A 22226-nucleotide genomic window follows, 5' to 3' on the forward strand; every position below is an offset into this window, starting at 1 on the left:
TTAGATCTAGTTTTCTGTGATCGTAAGGACAGCTTTAGAACAATGATTGGAATCCAGAGTCTCCTTCCCTTAGCTCCAGCTCTGATTGTGTCTTTGTGTGGTAAGTTAGGTTGCAGCTCAGCTCATCTGTTTCTGTCATCTGCCTTTGTAATAGCAACTCCCACACTCCCACAGGCTAAATTATTGTCTTTTCATCTACATCCTTTGCAAAGATTACAAAATCACTGGGGATTGATTTTACACATCTGTCTGGTCAGTGTACAAGAGGAGACATGACCTTAGTTACCAAGGACAGAAAAGGGCAAAATGTCAGAAAGAAACAATATGATAGAAATTAAACAAAGGAGAAAAGCAGCCAAATAGAAATTCATGTCCATTTCATCTTTGCAAAGATAAAAAATATCATTTAGTATCATGATTAAAATCCTTATGAAACATCACAGGTAAGTGAACCCTAGAATCTAATTAATGCTTATTCACACCTAGTAAGAATATCTTACCCCTGGTCTTTCAAATGTGTTGAAATATGCTTGATTTTTGGCTTGGAAACTCGGTCTGTATGATTGTGGCCAAGTGACTTAATCTTTTATGGTTCAATTTATGCATCCATAGAAATGGAAATAATAATACTTGTTTTCTTCACAGGGATGTCATGAAAGGTAATTGAGATATTCAATGTTAAGCACTTAGCACAGAGTACAGTCACTGTTCAATCAATGGTGAGTTTCCTTAGTACTGTAGTAATGCCTTATCTAAACAACACCAACCAACACAAATGTCAGCTATAAGGATGATAAAGAAAGGGGATGCAATAAACTCACAAGGTCAAAGAAAATGTAAATTCTGGTTTATTCAACAGAGAGGTGCCACATGGATTATCAATGTTCAAGTTATTGTTATTTTCAATAATAATTATAATTAAGCCTTTAACTTTACTGTTGCACTGCATATTTTGTACCCCCCAGTCATATCAAAAGGTGAGGAAACATCTCTAAAGAACTAGGTAAGAATGCTGACATAACAGCATGGTCATTAATTAAAGGCAAGAGCATTGATTGATGGTATCATCAAAATATCTGCTTGCTATATAAGTGGATATTCTACAGGTGGGAACAGCATTCAGGTCTCTGCATCAATGTGTGGATGTAGAGAGCTAAAAGGATCAAGTAATTGCTGTTTTGTTCTAACCTGAAATCCTTCCCCACTCCTGGATTCCCATGCTTTCCTTCACTAATTTGCAACACAGTATTTGGGACACAGTTATGAAATAAGAAATGCCTTTGCATATGTTTATGATAGCTATTGCAGCTTGGAATTGAGCATAGGGAGTGTTGAACTTGCTAACTGCTACTCAAAAAATACTTCTGTGGTTGCACAAGCAAATCGAATTCAGTATATTCCTTTGCAGGAAGAATGACTTGATGCGTTTGCTTTTACACACAAAAAAGCTGATCACAATGCCTTCAAGGAAAAGATATAACTTTGAAAATGTTTGCTGGAAAAAGGCCCCACCTGAGACTATCTTCCTGGGTAACCAGGCCTTGAATGTGCCATCACCACAGTCTGAGAGAGAGGATGGCAAAGGTGAGTGCTTGAGGGCATAAGCTCTGGATTCAGACTGACCTGATCTGAAGCTCTGCTCTCCCATATACCAGCTATACAATCTTTGTACAAGTTGTTTAGTCTCTTTGTGACTTGTCTTCTTCCTCATCCAAAACTTGAGGATAAAAGAAGTCTATACTACAAAGCATTATTAGAAAAAGTCAATGAGACAAACAGACCATAGAAGAAACATATGCTTCCAATCTCATGGGTTTAATGCTGGGGATCAGAGAGCTTTGTAAAGAGAAGAAAGAAAAGTGCAGTAAAAGGGAGGAAGGCATAAATATCTGTCATGGTTAGGGACATGTGTCAACTTGGCCAAGTTGTGGTAGCTGTTTATCTGATTGGGCGAGTGCTGGCCTGTCTGTTGCAATGAGGATGTTTCATAGGATTAGGTCATGATCACGTCAGTTGCATGCACAGCTGATTCCATTTGTAATCAGCCAAAGGGGAGTGTCTTCTACAATTAGTGATGTTAAATCTAATCATGGGAAGCCTTTTAAGGAGGACTCAAAGGAGACAGGCTCCATTCCTGCTTCGGCTGGAGAGCCTCTCCTGCGGAGTTCATCCAGACCCTCCATCGGAGTCGTCGGCTTCACACCCTGCCCTGTGGATTTGGACTCTGTGTTCCTGCGGTCACATGAAACATTTTTATAAATTTTATATTTGCAAGTGTTCCCTGTTGATTCTGTTTATCTAGAGAACCCTAACTAATACAACATCCAAGAGGGCCCAGAGAAGGGTCATGCAGACCAGCCATGTAATATAACAGTGGTCTTACAGGGCGTCATGGGGTCACGTTCTTATTCAATTTATTATTTATCTGTCCATTCAACAAAGAATTGAGAGCTACTATGTTTACAACTTCCTACCTGATCTGATTACCCTGAGAAGTGCAGAGTGGTAAATTGTGAAATGTTTGAAAATGAGGACCATGCTATTAAGAATTAGACATGGGCAACAGGCAAAATAAAGATGTATGGGCACCCTGCTAGGGCAAAGCTCTGAGATTAGGTCAAACAGTAATTTTCAAGGTTCTTCTGCAGCCCCCACCCATTCTCCTCTTATTTCCAAGTGACAGTCCATGATTAAAGAGGAGTGTGATCGTGGTTCAGGAATCAGGACCAATATTCTTTTTTATTGGCCATTGTACTGGGGAGGTGATTTCATTGTCCCAATTTAACATGGTGGGGTTTATTTTGTCAGACACGTGCCTGAAAGTGAAAATATAATAAAAATAACTCAGCAATCAAATAGCTTGAGGTAAAAAAATGGAGAAGGAGGTAACTTAATCCTTTTAATTGGTTACCATCTTGCTGTTAATTTGATACAAGGGGCAAGAGATATGTCCACTGCCAGCTCTGGATTCATGTTCTTAAGACCCCAAATGAAGGGCGGGCAATGGTGGCTCAGTGCCAGAGTTCTTGCCTGTGATCCCGGAGACCTGGGTCTGATTCCTGGAGCTTGCCCATGCCCAAAAACAAACAAACAAAAACCCATGAATAAAAGCAAGCAAACCCACAACAGACAAAGAACCACACCAATTTCCTTCTCTCAATCTCTGTGGGAAAACAATATGGTAAGGATCTTATTGGCTCAGTTCAGGCTACTTGAGGAAAATGGCTATGGCTCAGTGGTTCTGGGTCCTTTATTGACTAAACCAGTGGAGGATGAGATGTGGTCTTCTCTCATTGGATACAACCAAGTGATACATATTTACAGGCCATTAAGGTTTGTGATATATGTGGGGCCCAGGGTATTTGAAGTTGTAAACATCCTGCTAAGATGGCTGCCCAAAGAGCTTCTGGGTCTGAACTTCCTGGAGAAAATGATTCAGCACCTGCGTTCTAGGTTACTAGCTGCTGTAATGCAATATACCAGAAATGGAATGGCTTTTAAAAGGGGGGAATTTATTGAGTTGCAAATTTACAGTTCTAAGGCCATGAAAATGTTCAAATTAAAGCAGTCTATAAAAATGTCCAAATTATGGCACCAACAAGAGGTTATCTTCACTCAAGAAAGGCTGATGAAATTCAGGGTTTCTCTCTCAACTGGAAAAGCACATGGCGAACATGGCGACATCTGCTAGCTTTCTCTCCAAGCTTCTTGTTTCATGAAGCTTCTCTGGGGGCATATTCCCTCTTCGTCTCTGAAGGTCTCTGGTTGCATGGGCTCTGGCTCTCATCATTCTGAAGCTTTCCCCAAATTCTTCCCCTTTTAAAGAATTCCAGTAAACTAGTCAAGACCCACCTGGAATGGGTGGAGTCACATCTCCCTCTAATAAAAGTTAATACCCACAATTGGGTGAGTCACATCTCAGTGCAGATAACTTAATCAGATTTCCAACATACAGTACTGAATAGGGATTAAAGGAAAAGGCTGCCTCCACAAGTGGATCAGGATTAAAACATGGCTTTTCTAGGGTACATGATCCTTTCAAACCAGCACAATCTGTTATATAACCATGATTCAGGACATTATATAATCTTTTGGCATGCTGCCACCTTTGCGTAACAATCCATAAAACCCTGTTGCTGCATAGATTGCAGCATGGAGGGAAATAAATAAAGCCTGACCCACTCTACAGGCTGCAACTCATGCTTTCTTTCAATTCACTACTGTGCCAGAACTACTGAACCTTGAGCTGGGACCTGACAATATAAAAATAAATTATGCCCTGAAAAAGAATAGAGGAAAGAAAAGAATTCTATTCTTTTTCTAATTTCTAATTTCTAATGAATTAGAATAGTAATTTCAGAGTCCAAACAGCTTGCAAAGTATTTTCTTGAAAATTTTTATGAAGCTATTTCTGTGCTTTTATTTTTCCCTTCAATTATTTATTAAAATGAATGCCTTAATATGAATTACGTTAAAAAGAAGTTTGAAAGGAGAAAGTGGTACTCTTTTTCTATTAACACGTTTTCTCCTGGATTCATGCTTATGTTATTTTCAGCATTACAGCCATTTCTTTATTTAATCTTTAAATAAAACAGAATAGTGTGGGCCACAGTGGCTCAGCAGGCAGAGTTCTTGCCTACAATGCCGGAGACCTGGGTTCGATTCCCGGGGCCTGCCCTTGAAAAAAAAAATAAAAACAAAAATAAAGCAGAATATTAGAACATTTTGTTCATTTAGGCTCAGTGCTGCCCATACACCCACAGAATTAATAATCAGATGTACTCATGCCGATTTTTAATCTCCCACATTGAATCCTGCTTTTACACTCTCCTTCATAGATTTCATCTATCTCAATCACTCCTGCACTCCCCATCTTCATACCACAGTCCAATTATGGTGCATTTGTAATGTTGTTTTATTAATGCTTCCATTTGTTTTCTGAATTTTACTTAGTTGTGTTCTTGGATGGATCCCAATTTGGCATTTCATATTTATATATTAATGTGATACTAGATTTGTGGGCTAATAATTCGATTAGGATTTTAAAATCCCCTTTAATAAATGGTACTACCGAAGGTTATTTATACAATGCTTTCTTTAATAGTTTTTTTCCACCATATTATATTTTCTTTAAACAAAAATATGAGATTTTTCCTCTTCATAATCTGAAAGCATTTAGCAGTAGAATTAAATATTCCTTAAACTTCTGATGGGCGCTATGCAAGGGTGGTTCAGTTGTAGAATTCTCACCCGCCATGCGGGAGGACTGGGTTAGTTTCCCAGTCCATGCACTTCCCCCTCCCCCAAAAAAACAACAAATAAGCAAAAACAAACAAAACAACAAATAAACACAAATTCAACAAATAATAGGATACTCACATGGAAAAATAATGAAGTGTGACCCTGCCATATAGCATACAAAAAAAAGTTTTGATAGGAAACAACCCTTGGAAGCCTGGTCACTAGGAATGATAGCTCATTGATTACCTCAAATAATTAAATTCTTCTTAATCTTAAAGTCCATTTTTGGTTCAATTTCTGTAATTTTCTTTTTATATGCATGCATTGAAAAATTTTGAATGTGTTTTTATAGATTTTTTTCAGTAGAAAATAATGAATATATTGATGTGCTTGTCTGCAAAACCATCCACAACAAGGGCAAAATATTATACAAAGTGTCTCTACTGAACCCTTTCATTTTTCATGACACATAGTTATTAACATAGGTACAGTAAGAATCTATAATCTTCCTTAACATGATATAACTAAATAATTCTAATTTTTTTGCCATGACAACACAAGAAAAGTCGCATAAAAACAAATATCCTTAAATTAAGTATGACTGATCCTTGAGTCCTTTCTATTAATGTGTTGAGTCCTTCTAAGTTCAACAAATGCTGACCCTTCAGAGAAGAGAACCAAAACCATGTTTTGGATTTTTTTAGAATAAATGCTTCAACAAAAGATAAGTTCTGCATTAATAAAAAAAAGAAGAGTACTTTTTTATGTAGCAATGCTGCCTATGCCTACAAAATCCTGGGAGGAACTTATTTCCTACTCTGTGGTTCATGAAATGCCAGCCTTTCAGTAGCAAAAACGTTACTTCTAGAAAGGGCAAAAGTGTTAACAAGCTTGGGGATCTCAACAAAAAGAGAATATGCCTACATTTATAGTCACTGTAGGTAAAACTTGGTGGAAAACAATTCAATGTTAATGAGTTCCTTGGTATGAGAAATAAAACTATATCTGGCACAAATATGTAGTTATGCATCCTTAGAGACTTCATGAAAACAGACAAAAAGTTAATTCTAAAATTTTAGTGTTATTTTACTCTAGTTGTCGATATTAATCAAAACCTAAACATCTATTAAATAAAAAGATCAAATTAATGATAATAAAACATAAAATTACTGAACACAGTTATGTCATCAAATTAATACCTGAGTACAAGATTTAATCATAAGGAGAGGTTGAGAAAGCAAAACTAGCAGCTTCCTTAACTTCCATTATACTAAGCACATCACTTCCATGGTTAGAAATATATATATACATATATTTAGTCTTCTGACATAAACTAAAAAAGAAAAAATTCTGGGACATCCTGCTATCACTAGTTCCTCAGATAAATTGAACCTTGAGCCCTTTTCAAAAGGTTGACAATTCCTCTTCAGAAAAGAAATTGTTCTTGATTTTCACAATACTGATGACTGCAGATAAGTGATGACCATTATGTGGAAAACAGTCATGTGATAAAACTGCTCTTTTTTCTATAATAAATGCCATGAAGAAAGATAAATCATTGCCATAGTAGCTATTTGAAGGGGATTTGTCAAAGAAGAGCTTTCCAATGAGGAAATTCTTGAGCAGAAACCTGAAGGAAGTGAGATGGCTAGACATATGGATACCTGGGTAAAAACATCTCAGGAGAGGGAACAGGTTCTGAGAAAGGAGAATGCTTGAGGTCTTCAGGAAACAGAAGAAGGCCAAGGTGTGAGGGACCCCAAAGGGAAAAGTGGCAAGTAAACAGATATTATACATTCTGTGGCTTGCAGACCAGAGTCCTCTTTGAATTTTGTTTTTAATCACAAGGTTTATATGCATTTAAAAAAACAACAAATATTACCAAAACATATAAATAGAGTGAAAGGCCTTTGCTGCTCTGCCTTTCTAATTCCCACTTAGTAAGAGTAACCATGTTAGCAGAATGACTGATATTTCTCTGTTTCATCTAGTTTATTCAGTGCACATATATGTGTGTATATGCACACATAGACATACACACAAACCTAGAAACAAACATACATTTGTTTACTTTTCACAAAATAGAAAAGTATGAATCGTATTATTCATATTATTCTGCAAATTTTTCTCATTTGATAATATATCATAAGTATCTTTCCATGGTCTACCTGGTTCTTTTTTTTTTTTTAACTTTTTTTTATTTTAAAAAACAAACAATACACTTAGAACCACCAAAAATGGATATCTTAGTTAGATTAACCATAGACATATTTAAATAAAGTACCCATATAATCATTGTAAAGCCTGTGTTTGTGCAGTAAGATTCATAAACCAATTTAAAATTAAGGCAACAAGGAAAAAATCTACAAATTCAGATAGGAAAGTTCTTAAATTTGAAATATTAAACACTAACTTATACCATCTGATCAGCTGTCAAAACTGTGAATGTTCTCAAAATATCAAGTAGAAAGTTCTTACAAATATCAGCAGTAATGACCTATGTTACTAAATATTTTCTTGATTTCAGGAAAATGTGAAGATACAAATGTTTTTGCAATTAACATATGAAAATCTTAACTACCTAAAATGAATATCTTAGCTCATCCATAGGCATATTTTTAAAAATCTAAGAAATCATCATAAAGCCTGTTTGTACAATATGTTTCATAAACCAATTTAAATTTAAAGCAAGGAAAGAAAAAAATCTATAGATACAGATATCAGAGTTTTTTAAATTCTAAATATTAATCAATCACTATTAAATAGAATTTTATTAACTATCAAAACTGTGTTCTCAAAATATCAAGTTAAAAGTTATTGCAAATATTAACTTTACTATAGTAGTGAGCTATGTTACTAAATATTTTCAAAACTTTTATATCAGGAATTTATTTTATCTAATATTACTATAGCTGCCTAAAGATTTTTCCTTACCATTTTTTTGGTAAAATATAACATATATTCACTTCATGGTGCCTGCCCATGCAAAAAATATATATAGCATATATATACAAATAAAAAAAGAAAAAAGCACTAATTTTCAAAATATACTTCAACAAGCAGCTACAGATTTTGTCATGGGCTACCATGCCTTCATCTCATATTTTTCCTTCTAGCTGCTCCAAAACACTGGTGGCTTTATCAGAGTCATAACAATGGCATCATATGGTACCTGTCCTTTTGTGTCTGACTTGTTTCACTCAGCATTATGTCCTCAAGGTTCATCCACATTGTCATAGGTTTCAGGACATCATTTTGTCTAAATGCTGCATAATATTCCATTGTATGTATGTACCACATTTTGTTTATCCACTCGTTCGCTGTTGGGCACCTGGATTGTTTCCATCTCTTGGCAATTGTGCCACTATGAATGTCAGTGTACAAATGTCCGTTCGTACCACTGCCTATCACAGAGTTTTGAAAGAGATATCCTTTTATTTTAAAAATATTTCCCTTTTAGACATTTGGTGAGGCTAAATAAGCCAGAAATGAAAGAACAAGTATTGTATGATCTCCTTTAGAAAATGCTTACAAGAAAACAGCGACCTAGATTGTAAGCTCTTTTAGTAGACACATTTAGTCCAGAGAGGTAATTATTATTTCTGGATTTTGAGAACCCGTTTTATATAACTATAACCTGATATTTAAAGATTAGAATGAAACCAATCAGGTTGGGATTAAGGTAATACAGAACACAGGGGTAAGGAAGACATTGTCCATAGTTTAGAACTGCACCTCATCTTTGAGACCAAAGGAAGAAAGTTTTATTTTGTCTTGAACCTAAATTTTCTGTAGCACATAAACTAACTTAACCTCCCTGGATAGCTCTTTTGAACAATTGAAACACAGGAAGCACAGAATAAGAATGAGTTAATCCTGTATAGTTTAATATAATGCCTGGATACATCCTAGAATTTAGTAAGGAGATAATCAAAAAGTATTGGCAAAATCCCTTGAGGCATGGGAGAAAAAATATGGAACTATTAAACTTTACCACTGGGGAAACCCCTGATGCTGTATCAAACATTAGGGACACCAAATCAACAACCAAGCCCTTGATCTCGAAGCTTATTCTTGGAAAGCTTATATATGTAGCAGAGATGCTTAGCATTCCTATAGGTATGCCTTAAAGTTACTTCTGGAGGACCTTTTTGTTGCTCAGATGTGGTCTCACTCTCTCTCTAAGCCCAACTCTTCAGGTGAAACCATTGCCCGCCCCCCTATGTGGGGCATGACATTCAGGGGGAAAGTCTCCCTAGTGGCATGGGAGGTGACTCCCAGGGATGAACCTAGCCCTGGCAGTGGGATCAACAATGCCATCCTGACCAAAAGGGGGAAAAGAAGTGTAACTAATAAAGTATCAGTGGCTGAGAGAGTTCAAATAGAGTTGAGAGGCTGGCTACTCTGGAGGTTGCTCTTATGCAAGTTTCAGTTAGTCATTACTACCTATCATAACTTGCCAACCCGCAACCAAAACCTTTCCAGCCAATCCCAAAAAGCATCTAGGGCTATATATAAGATTCTACAAAGGTTCCATGCACTAGGGCAACTTTCCAGAAACGTAAAACCTCCAGATGGGTCTCTGGACCAGATATGTCCTGAAACCTAGAGGGCCCATCTTATTTAAAACATCAGCTAGTTCCATCTCCGTACCTCATATTATTGGCTGCCCCTTCCAATATGAAAAAGTTAGAATGGCCATAGCCCAAATGCCCCTGAAAGTGAGGGATAGAAAGATCAAAGGTGATGGTGGAGTCATACAGAGAAGATGGGATTTAACAAATGAATATGATTGCTGAATCATTAAATTGATATCTCTTTTAGTCTCCAGTATCTTAGAGCAGCTAGAAGTAAATACCTAAAATTGTGGAATTGTAACCCATACCAAACTCTGAAATATGTTCTACAACTAATTGTGGTGCTGTGCTTTAAAAATTATTGCTTTTTAGTACATATGTTATTTTTCAAAAACAGAAAAAAATTCGATTGTGATGATAAATTTGTTTTTTCCTTCTAGCCTCCTATATTCTGGAGCAGCTAGAAGGAAGCATCTGAGAGGATCATATGGTAGCCCATAACAAACTCTGGGATCTGTCCTATAACTACTTGTTGAAGAGTGCTCTGAAAATTATTGCTTTTTTTCTTTCTTTGCTTTGTATATATGTTATATATACAATAAAAAGTTAAAGAAATATTTCCCGTTTATTGATTGCCTTTCTCTCCCTAAGGGTTTTTTTTTTTTGGATTTTTTTTTTTTATATTTTCATTGAGATAAATTATATATTCACATACCATATAATTATCCAAAGTGTACAATCAGTGGTTCATTATATCATCATATAGCTGTGCATACATCATCACAAACAATTTTTGAACATTTTCATACTCCGAAAAAACTGAATAAAAATAAAAATTAAATATCTTCCTTGAAAGTCTTCAACTGATTGGATTATGTCATTGGTGGGGAACATGCCTTAGTTGATTGCAGATAAAATCAGCCACAGATGCAATTGACGATGATTTAATACACCAGCCTTCTGGTTTATCAACCAGCCACAAAACATCTTTGCAGCAATGATCAGGCCACTGCTTCCTGACCAGACAACTGGGCCTGACCAGACCAAGCTGACACCAGAACCTAACCATTACAGCATGTGAAAAAGTTGTCGCGTTGGGTAATTGGACAAGAGAGTGAGTCAATAGCCTTCCGGAATGGTGGTTTCAGTAGCTGTCTTGTATAGGCCAGGAGCCCCATGACACTTCAAAACCAAACTTCTCACTTTCTGAACTCCGGGGACAACATTTCTAGATTAACTCAACTGGAGGAAGCTGCTGCTTGTTTTACCTTAGTTGCATTGCTTTTTCACCCTAAAGGTTTAAAATACTCTTCCTTCTATGATGTCCTGTGTCATTCTAAGAAACAGGGCAAAGGGAAGAGGGATTTTTTTTTTTTCTGTTTTCCAATGCAGGAGAGAAAACAATGTTTCAGGGAGTGTAAGCAAATGATCTAAAGGAGAATAGTATAGGATTTCTATTTTCAGTGAATAAAAATATAAATTGAAAATAAATAATGAATAAACTCTTAGTATATTCCATGAAATATTTGGATCAAACTCTAAAGAGTATTTTTTTGTTTATCTGAAATGCATGTAATTCAGAGAAAAATTGGGGAATCCTGTATTTTATCCAGCAATTCCAACATAGTGGGAAAAGGATGTGATTCTGGTGAAGCAAGGGTCTCTGTCTCCATACCTTATTTTGGCTCCACAACCCCTTTTGTTAGATCAGCTGGCTTCTCTTTGAGTAGATAGCCTCAGTGTTCTCAGCTACCCTGGCAAAAGGTAAACTGAGGCCATGAAAATCCATCTGTTCAGTCTTTTCTGGTGGCCTAGCAGAGAAAAGAAGGAGTAGGGAGAGATTAACATCAGCACCCTCCATCACTATCCCCACCCCTTTCAGGGAACAGTGATGACAGGTTGACCATAACACCATTGCTGCCTCCACTATGAAATCAATCCAGGGAGTTTGCCAGAATACTGGCGCTAAAGAGGGTCTGCACAACAAAAATTGGGGCACCTTTTGAAGGTGGTGTGGTAGTCAGATTCAAATGTCAACTTGGTCATGTGAAGGTGCCTAGTTCTATTGCTGTAGACATGAGCCAATGGCATGTGAACATCATCTGTTGCTGATTACATCTGCAGTCAGCTAGGAGGCATGCCTGCTGCAATAAATGATGTTTGATTTAATTGGCTGGTGCTTAAATGAGAGAGCTCAATGTAGCACAGCCAAAACAGCTCAGCATACCTCATCTCAGCACTCGCAGCTCAGCCCAGGCCTTTGGCGATGCAGAAAGGAATCACCCCAGGAAAAGTTGTTGGAACCCAGAGGCCTGGAGAGAGGGCCAGCAGAGATCATCCTGTGCCTTCCCACATAAGAAGGAACCTCAGTTGAAAGCTGCCTTTCCTCTGAAGAACTATATGTTAACTAAATAAATCCCCTTTTGATGGATTGAAAGCCAATCCATCTCTGGTGTTGCATTCTGGCAGCTAGCAAACTAGAACAGGTGGAAATCTCACATTTCTTAGCTTTAAATAGTTCCCTATCCAGAACCCTGGAGACTGGGCATTGCTGCTAATTCCTGTACTCTTAAGGCTGTTTGTGCTCATAATTCTGCTTGCACAAGCTATGTAAGACCTCAGGCATTTTCTCAGCTACTGCTCTCTCCTACTTCTCTTCAGGTCTCTTGTTAGATTTCAATAAGAAGTAGGCTTATTTTTGATAGCAGACCTGAAACCCAAGCTGACCACATACATATTTTGTCCTTCACACAAAGGACGCAGCTCAAGTCAGCAATAAATGCTTGAAGGCTTATCCTTGTAAACTGGTGTCTCCATTATAATAAGTAACATGGTTTGGGTGCATAAATGGCAAGCAAAGTGGCCATATCTATGTATCTGTCTCCTAAATCAATCAACTTAACAGCTGTTTTTGAGTTGTGATCGATTATCAGGCACTTTGCTAACACTGGGTACAACACATAAAAGAGAGACCTTGGATTCCTGCCACCACAGAGTTTACATTCAAATGTAGAAAACATCCAAGTAAATGAACAATTAAAATACATTCTGGGGTGATGCAGCAGTGACTCAGTGGCAGAATTCTCACCTGCTGTGCCTGACACCTGGGTTCGATTCTTGGAGCCTGCCCATGTAAAAAAAAAAAAACATTCTGGAAAGTTCCTCCCTTTTCTTCTCTCTATGCACTTTCTTCCTTCCCTTTCTCCTGTTCCTTCTCTTTTATTTTTGTTTGTTGGGCCTACCTATGCTCCATCTCCCTCTAAAACAGAATCAAATAGAAATAAGCCTCAAGAGGTATCGAGTTAGACTTTAGGAAATCATTCTGCTTGGTAAAATGCTTTGCAGGGAGGGTATGATAGCCTCACCTGTGGGAGCCTTTTATAAAATAAAGGCTCAAATCTCTCTGGGAGGATTTCAGGTGATGGGATCCGAAATCTCTGTTGGATAGGTGTTGATTGCTATTGAGTGTTATTTTGTGTCTACCAAGCAACAAATCATTCCTGTAGTTAAGACTAATGCCAGATGAAAACCACCAACTTAAAACTTTGATCCCTTTTGAAGAGAGGCATATGTGACAACAGATGTCATTTCAATCTTCTCATAAATCTCAGCAAAAATGATTGGCAGAAGTTGATGGTTGGCCGCACTGATTGTTCTCACTTCATTTGGGAAGAGAGCTCCAAAATTTTAGCTTAATCAATGGATGTCCAGTTAAAATTTATGTTTTCTGGCTTCCCCTGCACATCAGTATGGCATATGACTGAATTCCACCTATGGGATATGAGTGAAAGTGATATATGCAATTTCTAGGCCATGCCCTTATGGGCAAGAACAGCCCCTCTACCTCCTTTCTTCCCTTCCTTCTCCAGGTGTTCTCCAGGGTCATTCTTCAAATCAACTGTCTGCTATGACTATTTCCTGTGAGCTGGGGGACAGTCACAGGAAAGAGATTTTCTGGTTATGGGATAAGTCCTCTGTCAAACTTGGGACATATGCAAAAGTGGCAGAAACAGTTACCACTAAAGGTCACAGAAGGAGCGCAGGAGTAAGAAAATCTGGAGGAAGGGGATTATGGTTCAATGTAAAGACAGTACTTACTATAAATATTTTATCCTTTGATTTTTATGTGTGTGTTTTATTTTTGTCTGATTTTTACCCTTACTGACAATCTTCACTTCTAGACTTTACTCCAAGACTCTTTCTCTCCTGCTTTTTCTTTTCAGCCTTCATATCTCCCTTTAGCAATTCTTATAGAAAAGCTCTTTTGTTGATGAACTCTCCATTTCTATGTGTGAATATTTTTAAATCTCACTCATTTTTTTTCTTTTTGTTTTGCATGCGCAGGCTCTGAGAATCGAACCCAGGTCTCTGGCACAGCAGATGAGACTTCTGCCACTGTGCCACCATTGCCCACCTTCTCCCTCATTTTTGAAGGACACATTTGCCAAGATAAAGAATTCCCTGCTGGCAGTTTTTCTCTTTCAATATCTTAAATAGATCATACCACTGCCTCCTTGCCTCCATGGTTTCTGATGAGAAATCAGCACTTAGTCTTATTGAGGTTCCCCTGTATGTGACAAATCACTTTTCTCCTGCTGCTTTCAGTATTCTCTCTTTATCCTTGGCATTTGGCATTTTGATTAATATGTGTCTTGGAGTACTTCAATTGAGATTTCTTCTGTTTGGAATATGTTGGGTTCTTAGACATGTATATTTATGTCTTTCATAAGATTTGGAAATTTTGTGTCATTATTTCCTCAAATATTGTTTCTGCTACTTTTCCCTTCTCTTCTCCTTCTGGGATACCCATGACATGTATGTTTGTGTTCTTTGTACAGTAATTCATTTCTCTGAGACCCTTTCATTTGTTCCATTCTTTTATCTATCTGATCTTCTCCCTGCAAGATTTTAATTGCCTTGTCTTCTAGTTTGCTGATTATTTCTTCTGCATTTCAAATTTTCTGATGCATGCCCCTAGGGTATTTTAATCTCTACTATTATGCCTTTTTCCATATTGTCAAATTCCTTTTTATGTTCAACTGGTATCTTCTTGGTGTCTGTGCCAGTTTGAAAGGATTATGTACCCTAGAAAAGCCCTGTTTTAATCCTGATCCATCTTGTGGAAGCAGCCATTTCTTTTAATACCTATTCAGCACTGTAGGTTGAAATTTGATTAGATTATCTCTGCAGAGATCTGAAACACCCAATTGTGGGTATGACCCTTTGATTAGAGGGAGATGTAACTCCCCCCATTCCACTAGCGTCTTGATTAATTTTCTGGAACCTTTAAAAGAGGAAACATTTTTTGGAAAGAGAGAAGAGCCAGAAGAACCATAAGAGCCCATGCAGGCAGGGACCTTTGGAGATGAAGAAGGAAAACGCCCCTGGGGGAGCTTCATGAAACAAGAAGCCTGACAAGAAAGTTAGCAGACATTGCCATGTTTGCCATATGACTTTCCAGTTAAGAGAGAAACCCTAAACTTCTGCAGCCTTCTTGAACCAAGGTATCATTCCCTGGGCACCTTAGATTGGACATTTCTATAGACTTGATTTATTTGGACATTTTCATGGCTTTAGAATTGTAAATGTGCAACATAATAAATTCCCCTTTTAAAAAGCTGTTCTTCTTCTGGTATATTGCATTCCAGAAGTTAGCAAACTAGATCAATACCCTTTATCTCTTTAGCTATATTTTCCTTGATGTACTTGAATTGATTTAGGAGATTTGTTTGAAAATCTTTGATTAGTTGAACAAAATTTTCTACATCCTCCATAGTTGCAGTTTGTTTTTTTCCACTGGTCCATATATTTCTTTTGCTTAGTATGACTTGTAATTTTTTGCTGATGCCTAGGCATTCAAATATCATGATGAGTTTACTCTGAATGCCAGTTTCTCTCTCTTGCCTAGGGTTTCATTTTTTATTGGCTTTGTGTTAAAGCTCTTCTTTGACACATGTTTCATTTTATTCTAGACCTTTAGAATTGCTCGTGCTTAACTGATCAGATTTTTTCTAGCTCTTCTTCATCTTATTCTTGTTCTGGATATGTGATATAACTTTTAAGATTGCACTTTCTGTAATTGTTTTAGCTCCCGGAGAATGCTTCCTTTCCTCTGTTTCTTATCCAGGAATCTTTATCTGTTTTGTTTGTTTTTGTTTTCCCTATTTAGGTTTTTTTCTTACTCTCCCTTCAATGTCTTTAGTTGCTTTATGGAGAACAAATTCTGTGGGAAGGGTCACCTCAGAGAGAACATTTCCAAGTCAGTATTTTCCAGCCAAGACAGGACCAGGAACTCAAAAAAGAGGCTCAGCTAAGCAACAAGGGGTCCTGGGAAGAGGGTCAGGAAAGATATCAAAGCCTTTTAGGTGCTCCGCAGAGCTTCACTTTTCTGGGCTGCCAGCATATGGCACCCTTCAGGAAACCATTCCCCTACAACCCTAAGGAGGCACTGTGTCTTTAAACCTCCACTTCCTCCACCCTTGTCAGGACAGGCCTAAAACAATGGCTGTCTCCACCTTTGCTCTGGGTGGGTTGAAACAGTAGCTCAGAGATAGAACCAAGCAATTAGACTTCACTACTTAAAAGCTGTGATTACTGATCAGCCATGCCAACCCCTCTTCATGGGAAAGAAGATTTTTATGTAACTTTTTGTCCCTCAGAGCTAGCCAGGGACTGGATTCCAAGGTAGCCTGCCACTAGAGTGGGTGATATTTGCCAGCAGTCCCTGCTCAGAACAAACTACTCACAGTTCTTTACCATAGTTTCTCATGTTACTCCTCCTGCTTTTCCTTGAATGCTGTACAGTGTTCTTCTGTAGGCCCCTGGAGCCCCAGGACAGTTGTTTCAGAGAGTTTCTACCTGTTTGCTAGCTGTTTTGGAGGAAGGAATGAATCCTGGAACTCCCTAGTCTGCAATCTTCTCCAGGCATTCAACCTTATAACCTTTGGCTAGTTTTAATTGCATTGCCTTTTTATTGTTGAGCATAAGAGTTATTTATGTATGCCAGATGAAAGTTCGTTATAATATGGCCTGCAAATTTTTTTTCTCCTTTACCATGGCTTGCATTTTTACTTTCTTAATTGTATTATTTGACGTACAAAAGTATTAATTTTAATGAAGTCCGATTTATGTATTTTGGGTTGCGTGTGTTTTGGGTGTCATATCTAAAAAATTCTATTGTCTAATCTAAATTCATGAAAATTTACACTTATTATTTCTTCTGAAAGTTTTGTATTTGCATTTAGTCTTACATTTAGGTCTTTGTGCATTTGCAGTTAATTTTTGTAAATGGTGTGAGGTTGAGGGTCCTATTTTATGCTTTTCATATTGCTATCCAGTTTTGACAGACCATTTGTTTAAAAGTATATTCTTTCACCCATTGAGCGGCCTTTTTTGTGCTTGTCAAAGTTGAATTGATCATAAATGTTATATAGATGCAGCAATACTCTAGAAAATACTTGAAAATAGAATCTAACAGCAAATTAGAAGAATTATACACCATGATCAAGTGGGTTTTATCCCTGGTATTTAAAGGCAGTTCAACATGAGAAAATCAATTAATGCAATACACCATTAACAAAATGAAGGGAAAAATACATGATCAACTCCATTGAGGCACAAAAGGTGTTTGAAAAAATCCGGTGCCATTTGTTGATAAAAGCACTTTAAAAAATAGAAATAGAAGGCAACTTTCTCAACATGATTAAGGACATATAAGAAAGCCCATAGTGTAAATATGCTATGACAGAGGTGTCTTCCGTGTCCTGGACCTTATGAAAATGGACATGGTGAACTACACTATCCAGAGCCTTTGGCCCTACTTGCAGGAACATTCTGCACAGTATGAAAGAGCTAAATTCCAGGAACTCCTTGATAAACAGCCCAGTATGTTTAAAGTTTGATGGCAGGAGAAGGGAGATTTAATCTTGGGTGCACCTTCTTACAATACTAGAGAATACTTTTTATTTTTTTAATAGAAAGTTTCTTTCTTGGGTAAGGGGTATGAAGAAAGAGCATGTATCTAAGCTAGAAAGATTTGCAAAAGCGTTTCTTTATTAGCCAAGAATGTGTCTTAAATTTTAATCCTTAGAGTTTGAAGATACTTACATTTCTCTTCTCTGTCATAGATCTCTGCAAGTATACCACCAAATGGCTAACCAAATCAGCAGTAGACCTTACCACACCATCTCCAAGTTATCCTGACCCTCCTAGCTCCTCCACCATGGCCTGTGCACCTGCACATTGTACAGCTAACTCCTCAGAACCCCCAGTCCTACAATGGTGCTCTATGAAGTCTACCTGAACCTCCTACTCTGGGATCCTGAAAATGAAGAGTTCTCTGAGGTAGGAATATGTGTCAGGGCATTGTCTCATTACTCTGTATTCAACCTTTCTTTCAGAACCCTTCTCTTCTGACATCCCACTCTTCCCTCTCTCACCAGATTCTGTTGATGGACAGAATCCAGCTGCAGGAGATGCAATCACAGATACACCAGTTAACCATTCTGGCCTCAATCTTACTAGTGGCCAGAAGTTTCTCTGGTAATATTTTATTTAGCTCATGTGAGTTTGTGGATAAATTGAAATGCATAATTAAGACACTGACAGAGAACTTTAACTCCAGGTAAGCTTTATATCTTTTTCTTAGAGTGAAAAATAATATGTGGTATTTGGGCATAAGCCAGTAATGTGTTATTTCTTATTCTTGACCACAAACCACACAAAGGCCCTTGGGACACATTGGCAAAGACTTTCTTCTGATTAGCTATGTTGAGACTTGGGAGAGATAAAAATAAAACTTATTTCCAAAATGGGGGTGTGGAGGTTAGTATGCTATAAATAGTTCATATTTTTATTTGCTACGAATGAGTCTCTATATAATTATGTGGATTTCAGTGTACTGGTGTTATATTTATCTGGCAGTTGATCAGTTATATTGATTTACTATCCACTGTGTGCAAAGCTGTCACACCATAGTAAAAAGAAGAATTAGAAGTTTAGGTACCTTAAAAATGTTTGCCATTTAATTGGTGAAGTAAGAAAAACAACAGGGAAAATATCCAAGAAAGTCTTAAAATAAATATTTAAGTAAAGTTTATAAAACTAATAAATTCAAGGATGGAGCAGAAACCTTGTCCAGTTTATCTTGTTTTCTTTGAAGTAGTATATGGTACTTTACATGTGAATTAGTTGATACATTGAGGATAATAATAAAAGTATTGAGCTTGTTTTTTGGGTCCTGCTGTCTACTATTTTTAAGGGACCTAAACTTCTAATTCCTCTTTTTACTATGGTGTAACAGCTTTGCACACAGTGGATAGTAAATCAATATAACTGATCAACTCCCAGATAAATATAACACCAGTATACTGAAATCCACATAATTATATAGAGACTCATTTGTATATAGTGAGTATTATATACAGTATAATATTGTCCTACAGTCTGTTAGGGGACTGGAAATCTCCCTTGAGTAAGCTCCCTATGGTATGGTGCTTTCTGGGCTTTGTCTCCATGCCAGGGCCATTCTTGTACCAGCTTTATGTCATTCATTGCCTAGACCTGAAAAGGCTATGCTGACTGTGAGTGACCAGGTGTCTTATGAAATCCATCAAGAACTCAAGGACATGGGCATCACTACCATGAACAGTGACTACACAGCATCTTTTAGAGGTGAACTCCAGAACATTGCCAAGAAAGGAGAACTGTGTTTGTAACATCATTGGTAAGAGTTCCCAGGGTGTTGGTGGGGAGGGGTGGCAAGAGGGTGAGGGGTAGGCAGGTAGAGCCAATTCTGGAAGTCAGTTACTGAACCATTTAAAAATGTAAAAGTCTGAGTAGTGGGCAAAACTTTCAGTTTTAGTTTCCTCATTTATAACCTGCAGGATCAAATTATATCTTTTTCAGTTTGAAAAGTTCTGAGATGGATCTTCCCCTAGGGTATAGGTTTTAGTGTTCTAGCTCCCATAATGCAATATACCAGAAATAGAATGGCTTTTAAAGGGGGAATTTATTAAGTTGCAAGTTTACAGTTCTAAAGTTGTGAGAATGTCCAAATTAAAGCAAGTCTATAGAAATGTCCAAATTAAGGCACTATCAAGAGGTTACCTTCACTCAAGAAGTCTGATGACGTTCAGGGTTTCATTCTCAACTGAAAGGGCACGTGGCAAACATGGCGACATCTGCTAGCTTTCTAGGCTTCTTGTTTCAGAAAGCTCCCCGGGGCATTTTCCTTCTTCAGCTCTAAAATCTCTGGCTGCATGGGCTCTCATGGTTCTCGTGGCTCTCAAGCTTTTTCCACAGTGCTTCTTCTTTTAAAGGATTACAGTAAACTAATTAAGACCCACTTATCTCCATCTAATCAAAAGGTTAATACTCACAATTGGGTGTGCCACATCTCTATAGAGATAATCTAATCAAGTTTCCAAACTATGGTACAGAATAGGGATTAAAAGAAATGGTTGCTCCCTCAAAACTGGATTGGGCTTGAAACATGGCTTTTTCTAGGGCATATAATCCTTTCAAACCAATGCCATATTTAAATTATAGATGTGGGCCACTGTACTAAGAACTGTGCTAAGTCACCCCTTGGCATTCTATAACCTTTATCCGAAACTTAGAATCAGAAACTTTTTCTCTACCTTATTCTGGGCCTCTCTTCTCTTCCAAAGAACTAATTCTGAGTTAAGCTGGAGGACATCGTCCATGCTGGAAAGGAAGCAGTGAACCTGACCAGCTTGCTTTCTAACCTTAGCATATTAATATAATCTTGTTTGAGTGTATGGGCGTGAACTAGGTGATTGGCTGCAACATATACCATTAGAACAATTTCAGGTATGTTATCTAGGATCTTCTCCTTAGGTCAAATGCAAAACAGAATCTCACTTATAGCCACGTAAAGTAATCTTAGGAACAACCATAAATTTAACTAGATCACCACTTTTTGACTGTGCTTTACCTTTAGTAGCTTAATAGCACTCCATCCTTCAAAACAAACCAAAATTAAAAATCTTTATTTATACAGTTCACCCAAATGAGTGGGTAGGTCAGTGGATATATCAGTTCACTTAAAAATTTGGTAAACAGAGAGTTCAAGGGCATTGTGAATTTTCTCCTGAAATTACATTTCTTCTTTTTCATGGCTTTTCTCTGCTTACAGATCAATGAATCCATTTGTTACTCAAATGCTGTTTAATTCCCGGCATGCAGGAGTCTCTGCTAGACTTCCCTGGAGGCCTTATTCTCATTGAGAGGGAATTGGAAGAACTGGCGTGGAAGTTTGTCAATCTGATGAATCACAATCAGCAGGTATTTGGCCCCTACTATGATAAGATCCTAAGAAATATCATCCCATAATCTCAGGCACAAGAAACACAAGTGGAATCTTTCTGATAATGCCAGATCTCAGCCATGGCATGTTGGACCAAGGAGAGAGGAATTCAGCATACTGGGATGACATAACCTGTGGCCCGCAGAGTAGCTAGCCCTTCTCCTTTCTGTCACCAGGACACAGGGCTATAGGAATCAAGCATGTAAAAACCAAGTGGCTAAACCTCCTTCACTAATAAACTTCTGAACTGTAAGAAAACTTCTGTTCCTCTTGTGCTGAAACTAATACCATGTTTTGTGCTCTTATCTCCAAATTATCTGAAAAACTAGTGTGTTTTCGGTTTTCCCTGCTTCAATATGCAAGTTTGAGCAGCCACTGCACACAGGTGGAGCATTTATTTTCTTCAGTGGCACATCATTTCTTTTGAGTGCAACGAAAATTCTTTGTGGAATTATCCAGGGTGTGAAAATAAGCGTTTCTACAAGTCAGAAATTCACTGAACCACTACTGATGAAGAGAGAAAATAGAACCCCATTTCCAGTACTGAATTGTCTGTAATTTTAAAGATGCAGCAATAATAAGAATCCCATCCCCCTGTTCTGGAGTAAGGTTTAAAATGGCATGAAAACCTGAGAGTTATTGAAAGTTGGTATTGTCTGCTAATAAGAACTCAGCTGAGGACAAGTCTCAACCTCCATGATCTCTCTTTCTCTCTCTCTCTCTCTCTCACCCCCCTCTCTCTATCTCTCTCTGTCTCTCTCCAAGTGGTCCAGGAGTCAGGCTTTCAGTCTCTGAAAATGTCACCAAACTCAAAAAGTTAGGTCAGTGAGCGACTTGGATCAAATTCATCCCTGGTCCTTTTCTATAGTTGAATGGATCTCATTTTCCCACGTCTCTAGATTTAGAACACCCCATTCCCCCTGGCAGAAGTGATGTGGGAATTCAAGGGTGGGGCAACCACCATCTTTCTTCCTACTCCAGTCTGGGACTTTGACTGCTAGGGAATAGTTGTCAGCTCAGTTGGCATCACAAATGAGAGTTGTTTAGAAAGGACGTCAACTTGTTTTCTGAGATGATCA

The 22226-nt window shown here is 37.7% G+C and overlaps 1 pseudogene; it reads left to right on the forward strand.

The window, feature by feature from the left end:
* Positions 1-1457: 1457 nt before the first annotated feature.
* Positions 1458-21209, forward strand: LOC143671883 (T-complex protein 11-like X-linked protein 2; annotated as a pseudogene).
* The last annotated feature ends 1017 nt before the right edge of the window (positions 21210-22226 follow it).

Source organism: Tamandua tetradactyla, chromosome X (genome assembly GCF_023851605.1).
Source record: "Tamandua tetradactyla isolate mTamTet1 chromosome X, mTamTet1.pri, whole genome shotgun sequence".
Lineage (NCBI taxonomy): Eukaryota > Metazoa > Chordata > Mammalia > Pilosa > Myrmecophagidae > Tamandua > Tamandua tetradactyla.